The sequence below is a fragment of the Dasypus novemcinctus genome, chromosome 22 (assembly GCF_030445035.2).
Source record: "Dasypus novemcinctus isolate mDasNov1 chromosome 22, mDasNov1.1.hap2, whole genome shotgun sequence".
Lineage (NCBI taxonomy): Eukaryota > Metazoa > Chordata > Mammalia > Cingulata > Dasypodidae > Dasypus > Dasypus novemcinctus.
Genome location: NC_080694.1, coordinates 1,145,950 through 1,152,616, shown reverse-complemented (window position 1 = coordinate 1,152,616; position 6,667 = coordinate 1,145,950).

Here is a 6,667-nt window from a genome sequence, read left to right as displayed (position 1 = left end):
CTCTAAAACCAGCTGTTATTCTATATGCAAGCATAACTCTGGCTGTAGTAGCTTACTCTTTAAACCTACTTGAATGAGCATGGCCCATGTCCTTTACTTCTGTGAACTAAGAAGTGTGTGAAGAGATTTTGATGCTGACTTATTTCCTTCAGTTGTTGTGCTACCTTGGCTTATCTCTAATACCACCCTTTATTCTATATGCACTCATAATCTGGGGCTGTAGCAGATTATTCTTTAAACCTACTTGAAGGAAAATGGTACTTGTGCTTTCCTTCTGTGATCTAATCTGGGTGTGCACAAGTTTTGTTGCTATCTGCTTTCCTTCAGTTTTTGTGCTAACATGCCTATCTCTAAAACTAGCCTTTATTCTATATGCAATCATAACTTTCAGCTGTAGCAGCTTACTCTTTAAACCTACTTGAATGAGCATGGCACATGTGCTTTACTTCTGTGAACTAGCAGGGTGTGCAGAGATTTTGCTCCTATCTATTTTCCTTCAGTTTTTGTGCTACCTTGGCCTATCTCTAAAACCAGCCTTTATTCTATATGCAAGCGTAACCTGGGGCTATAGCAGCTTACTCTTTAAACCTACTTCAATGAGCAGGGCACATGTGCTTCACTTCTGTGAACTAAGCAGTGTGTGCATATATTTTGCTGCTGTCTGCTTTCCTTCAGTTTTTCTGCTAACTTGCCTATCTCTAAAGCTAGCCTTTATTCTATATGCAAGCATAACCTGATGCTGTAGCAGCTTACTCTTTAAACCTACTTGAATGGGCATGGCACATGTGCTTTACTTCTGTGAACTAAGCAGGGTGTGCAGAGATTTTGTTGATATTTGCTTTCCTTCAGTTTTTGTCCTACCTTGGCCTTTATCTAAAACCAGTCTTTATTCTCTATGCAAGCATAACCTTGGGCTGTAGCAGCTTACTCTTTAAACCTACTTGAATGACCATGGCACATGTTCTTTACTTCTGTGAACTAAGCAGTGTGTGCAGAGATTTTCCTTCTACCTGCTTTCCTTCAGTTTTGTGACAGCTTTGCCTATCCCTAAAACTAACCCTTTCTTTTACCACTTGTATACACCATTCCAAATCCTTACCACTCTACCCTATATAACCCCATCATAACATGAACCTGCAATTCATTCTTAGCCCACTGTTTAAACTTAGTTATAAGCTCGAGTTCCTTGGGTTTTACATGAAGGACTATGAAGGAAACACACCTCTTTTTTGTCTATGGGATTTTCCTCTCAGTCACAATGTCTGCATATATGGCTGAGATACCAGAATGAGTGCAAGAATTGAACTTACTTTCCATAGGAAATGCAGTACTCCCTGACAGCAATGTGTTTTCCCCTCCAAGCAATCATGCCCTCTGCTGGATCCTCCTTCCCAGTGAAATGTAATGTGTTTTACCATTCTCATTTCGTACCACACGGGATTTTTGGCCTGTTCCCTCTGGGCTCTTATCTACAGTCACAATTTTCTCACTCTTCCCACTTAATGCTGGGTTGAAATTCTAGTGCATCAGGTACACATTTGGGAAACAGCTAAGTCTTTTCCCCCACTTACACTGCTACTTAAACAGAACACTGTTTTCGCACAGAGAGAACAGTGTTTCTAGAGGCAAAGGCTCATGCAAATCCTGAGTCAATATCAGCTTGCTCTTTATTCCTAGGTGTATGATGGTGGCACAAATGCTTTACTTCTGCAAAGAAAGCAAGGTGTGCAGAGATTTCCCTGCTATCTGCTTTCATTCACTTTCAGTCCCTGAAAGTAAGCCTATCTCTATTCCCAAGTATGACCTGGAGAGTAGCAACTAACTCTTTAATCCTAGTTGAAAGACCAAGGCACGTCTGCTTTATTTCTGTGAACTAAGCAAGATGTGCAGAGATTTTCTTGCTATCAGCTTTTGCTCACTTTTAGTGCCTGCTAGGCCTATCTCTGAAACTAACCCATTCTGTATAAGCAAGAATGACCTGGGCCTGTAGCAGCTTACTCTTTAAAGCTACTTGAATGAGCATGACACTTGCGGTCTGCTTCTGTGAACTAAGCAGGGTGTGCAGAGATATTGCTGCTATCTGCTTTCCTTAAGTTTTTGTGTTACCTTTGCCTATCACTAAAACCAGACTTTATTCCATTTTCAAGCATAACCTGGGCCTGTAGCAGCTTAGTCTTTAAACCTACTTGAATGAGTATGGCACATGTGCTTTACTTCTGTGAACTAAGCAGGGTGTGCAGAGATTTTGCTGCTATCTTCTTTCCTTCAGTTTTTGTGCTAACTTGCCTATCTCTAAACCTAGCCTTTATTCCATAGCAAGCATAACCTGGGGCTGTAGCAGTTTACTCTTTAAACCTACTTGAATGAGCATGGCTCATTTGCTTTACTTCTGTCAACTAAGCAGGGTGTGCAGAGAATTTGCTGCTATCTGCTTTCCTTCAGTTTTTGTGCTAATTTTGCCTATCTCTAAAACTAGCCTTTATTCTATATGGAAGCAGGACCCGGGCCTGTAGCAGCTTTCTCTTTAAACCTACTTGAATGAGCATGGCACATGTGCTTTACTACTGTGAACTCAGCAGGGTGTGCAGAGATTTTCCTGCCTCCTGCTTTCCTTCCGTTTTTGTGCCAGCTTTGCCTATCCCTAAATTAACCCTGTCTTTAACCACTTGTATACCCCTTTCCAAATCCCTTCCACTCTACCCTATATAAACCCATCATAACAGGAATCTGCAATTCATTCTTAGCCCACTCTTCATTCTTAGTTTTAAGCTCGAGTTTCTTGTGTTTTACTTTGAATAACTATGAAGGAAACACACCTCTTTGCTGTCTATGGGTTTTTCCTCTCTGTCACAATGTCTGCATATATGCTTGAGATACCAGAATGAGATATAAGCATTTAACTTACCTTCCTTTGGAAATGCAGTACTCCTTGACAGCAATGCATTTTCTCCTCAAATCAATCAGGCACTCTGTTGGATCCTCCTTCCCAGGAATGACCTGGGGCAATAGCACCTTACTCTTTAAATCTAAGTGAATGACCATGGAACATGTGCTTTACTTTTCTGAACTAATCAAGGTGTGCAAAGATTTTCCTGCTATCTGCTTTCATTCTCTTTCAGCACCAGCTTTGCCTATTCCTAAAGCTAACCCTATCTCCATCATCCAGTATAGCCTTATCCATATTCCTACCACTGTACCCTAACTAAAGTTAGCATAACACGAACTCCAAAGTTAGTCTTTCTCACCCAGGATGACAATAGTAAGAGCATGCTCACTGCACTCAAGAATTGAGACAGTAGCCAGTTACTCTTTAAACTTAGTTAAATGGCCTTGGCTCATGTACTTTACTTCTGTGAACTAAGCAGCACAGGCAGAGAGTTTTCTGCTATGTGCTTTCTTTCACTCTTCATACCAGCTAGGCCTAACTCTAAAAGGAATTCTGTCTATATCACCAAGCATTTCCATAAGCTTTTGCCATCTCCCAGGCCATATCTCAGCCTAGCATAACAAGAACCCCAAAGTCAATCATAGCCCCCTCTTTAAACTTAGTTCTATTGTCCAGTTCCTTGTGTTTTACTTTTAATATCTATGAAGGACATACACCTCTTTGCTCTCTATGAGCTTTTCCTCTCTGTCAGAAAATTTATATATATGTCTGATACACCTGAATGAGATTTAAGTATTTAACTTACTTTCCACAGGAATGCAGTACTCCTTGACAGCAATGCCTTTTCTCCTCAAAGCAGTCACTTTCCTTGATCATCCTTCCCTTTGAAATGTATTGTGTTTTACCAATATCCTTTTGTAACACAGGGGATTTTTTGCCTGCCCACTGTGGGCTTTTACCTAAAGTCACTTTGATCTCACTCTTCCCACTTAGTGCTAGGGCCGAATCGCTAGTGCGTTAGTTTCAGGAACTAAGCAAGGTGCACATTTGTAATCTGTGAAGGCTTTTCCACCACTTACACTGATGTCTAAACAGAAGCCTGTTTTTACCCAGAGAGAAAACCATTTCTAGAGCCTAAGGCTCAACCAAGTCCTGGGAAATATTAGCTTGCTCTTTATTTCTAGGTGTATGACCTGGGCACATATGCTTTACTTCTGCAAACTAAGCATGGTGTGCAGAGATTTCACTGCTATCTGCTTTCATTCACTTTTCGTGCCAGATTTGCCTATCCCTAAAACTAACCCTAAATCTATCCCCAAGTATGACCTGGGGCAGTAGTAGCTTACTCCTTAAACCTAGTTGAATGACCATGGCACATGTGCTTTAATTCTGTGAACTTAGGAAGATGTACAGAGATTTTCCAGCAATCTGCTTTCTTTCACTTTTTGAGCTAGCTTTGCTTATCCCTAAAACTAACCCTATCTCTATCCCCAAATATAACCTGGGGCAGTAGCAGCTTACTCTTTAAACCTAGTTAAATGACCCTGGCACATGTGTTTTACTTCTGTTAACTAAGCAATGTGTGCAGAGAGTTTCCTGCTATGTGCTTTAATTCACTCTTAGTGCCATCTTTGCCTATCCCTAAAACTAACCCTGTCTCTAATCTCAAGTATAGCCTTATCCAAATTCCTGCTGCTGTACCCTATCTAATCTGTGCATAACACAAACTTCAATGTCAGTCTTCCTTACCCAGGATGACATTAGTAAGAGCACCCAATCCACATGCAAGACCTGGGGCAGTAACAGATTACTCCTTAAACTTAGTTGAATGACCATGTCTCATGTGCTTTACTTCTGTGTACTAAGCAGCATAGGCAGAGAGTTTTCTGCTATGTGCTTTCTTGCACTCTTATTGCCAGCTAGGCCTATCTCTAAAAGGAACCCTATCTATATCACCAAGCATATCCATATGAATTTGTCACTTCCCAGCCCACATCTAAGCCTAGCATAACCCGAACCCCAAAGTCAATCTTAGCCCACTCTTTCAACTTAGTTCTATGCTCGAGTTCCTTGTGTTTTATTTTTAATAACTATAAAGGAAACACACCTCTTTGCTGTCTATGGGCTTTTCCTCTCTGTCACAATCTGTATATATGACTGAGATTAGAATGAGATATAAGAATTTAACTTACTTTTCATAGGAATGCAGTACGTCTTGACAGCAATTCGTTTTCTCCTTAAAGCACTCAGGAACTCTCCTGAATCCTCCTTCCCTTGAAATGTAATGTGTTTTACCATTATCCTTTTGTTCCACATGGGATTTTGGCTTGCTCCCTGTGGCCTTTAAGTGCAGTCACTTCAATCTCACTCTTCGCACTTAGTGCTAAGATGAATCGCTAGTGCATTAGTTTCAGGAACTAAGCAAGGTACACTTTTGGTAAACTGCTAATGCATTTCCACCACTTACACTGATACCTAAATAGAAGCCTGTTTTCCCCCATAGAGACAACCATTTTTAGAGCCTAAGGCTCACCCAAGTCTTAGGACAATATTATCTTGTTTTTTATTCCTAGGTGTATGACAGTGACACATATGCTTTACTTCTGCAAACTAAGCAAAGTCTGCAGAGATTTTCCTGCTATCTGCTTTCATTCACTTTTAGTGCCAGCTTTGCCTATCCCTAAATCTAACCCTATCTCTATCCTCAAGAATGACCTGGGGCAGTAGCAGCTTACTCTTTAAACCTACTTGAATGATGATGGCACATGCCATGGTCATTCAGCTAGGTTTAAAGAGTAAGTTGCTACTGCCCCAAGTCATACTTGGGGATAGAGATAGGGTCAGTTTTAAGGATAGACACAGCTGGCACTAGAAGTGAATGAAAGCACATAGCAGGTAAATCTCTGCAGACTTTGCTTAGTTTGCTGAAGTAAAGCATATGTGCCACAGTCATAAAACTAGGATTAAGGAGCAAGCTAATATTGTCTCAGATTTTAGTTGAGGCTTTCTCTCTAGATACAGTGTTCTCTCTCAGTAAGGAATGTGCTTCTGTTTAGGTATCAGTGTAAGTGATGGAAAACCCTTAGCATTTTACCAAATGTTTACCAAGCTTAGTTCCTGAAACTAATGTACTTCTGCATCAGTCGTAATTCTAAGTTTGAAGAGTGAGATCAATGTGACTGTAGTTAAGAGCCCAAAGGGAACAGGCGAAAAATCCTGTGTTCTATGAAAGGACAATGTTTAAACACATTACCTTTTAATGGGGATGAGGGACCAATAGAGTGCTTGATTGTTCTGAGGAGAAAATGCATTGCTGAGAAGGTATGCTGCTTTACTGTTGAAAGTAGTTTAATTACTTTCATCTCATTCTGGTATATCAGCCATATATAGACACTGTGAAAGTTAGAAAAGCCCATAGAAAGCAAAGAAGTGTGTTTTCTTCATAATTATCAAAAGTAAATTACAAATTAATCAATCATAGGACTAAGTTTAAAGAGTAACTCGGGATTAATTTTGGAGTTTGGGTTTTTCTAGGCTTAGATATGGGCTGGGGACAGGAATATGGATATGGGTATGCTTGGTGATATAGATACCGTTACTCTGGACTCAGATGGGATCTCTTTTCACAAGACTTTCATGCTACTTTACTGGAATTGTAGTTGGTGTTGGGGTTTAAGATATATTTAGGGGATTTGAATCTCTGGACTGACAATATGATAGACAGGTCCTGAGCCTCAACAGACTTCAGCTCCTACACTCTGATTTATTGGACTTACCCCA